The sequence below is a fragment of the Pinus tabuliformis genome, chromosome X (assembly GCF_031772625.1).
Source record: "Pinus tabuliformis cultivar Carrire ecotype Pingquan chromosome X, CPIR1, whole genome shotgun sequence".
Classification (NCBI taxonomy): domain Eukaryota; kingdom Viridiplantae; phylum Streptophyta; class Pinopsida; order Pinales; family Pinaceae; genus Pinus; species Pinus tabuliformis.
Window position 1 is genome coordinate 517,644,711 of NC_142308.1, and position 957 is coordinate 517,645,667.

General features: G+C 35.8%; 1 non-coding gene across 1 annotated transcript; it reads left to right on the forward strand.

The window, feature by feature from the left end:
- The first annotated feature begins 364 nt into the window (after positions 1-364).
- LOC149140959 (U6atac minor spliceosomal RNA) lies at positions 365-490 on the forward strand. The gene has a single exon (XR_016265388.1). It is a non-coding gene; the product is annotated as a U6atac minor spliceosomal RNA (small nuclear RNA).
- Positions 491-957: the final 467 nt, after the last annotated feature.

Sequence of the window (957 nt, forward strand, 5' to 3'; positions counted from 1 at the left end):
TGAGGATGGACTTGGCCCAAGAGGCCCAAAAGGACTGAGTACCTGGTGTCGGTGACGCGGAGCCCAGTCGTTTCCCCAGTTCAACCACGCTATATCCATCCCCAACCACGCCGCCAGCCATCCTCGGAACAATTCCAGAACACCAACGGTTACACGTGGCCATTATATGTGCAAACGGCGGTTTATCGCACACACGTATAAGGGTGAGCTGAAATGATTGCGAACTTAAAGAAGAATTAGAGAGGAACAGGGTTCGACCCACCCTCTGCCTCTTGTTACAATAGAAATGGATTATTTATCCCACATTAGTTACGTAAAGAAACTTACAATTATATATAATAGTTATATGTCCCTGTGGTGTGTTGTGTTCGTAGAAAGGAGAGATGGTTGGCATCTCCCTCGACAAGGACGGGAACAGTCTTCGGACTTTCTTATCACACGCGGTTAAGGCTGTCCGCCCCTGACAGGGTGGATCTTACCCCAATTTTTTCAACCTTTTCGCCCATTACACGCGGTTAAGCCCTCTTCACCGTTATCTTTTTAAAGTTTCAAATTAATTAAATTAGCCAAAATATCTCACTTAAATCTTTACTTTTCTTGGATATATATGTCCTTAAATCCCATTAAAATGAAACTTTAGTTATTTTAATATACTTTCAAGTTTCACTTCAACATTATCTTTATATTTCTCCAAATTTTAATATTTAGACTAAAATAATAAAGATATATGCTTTTAAGTATTGTTTAATCTCAATTTCATATAAAAAACCACATAACCCACTTTCAAGTTTCACTTCAACATTATCTTTATATTTCTCCAAATTTTAATATTTAGACTAAAATAATAAAGATATATGCTTTTAAGTATTGTTTAATCTCAATTTCATATAAAAAACCACATAACCCACCTTAAAATCTTTTTTTTACATTGTAATTTGTTTTTCCTAATATTTTATT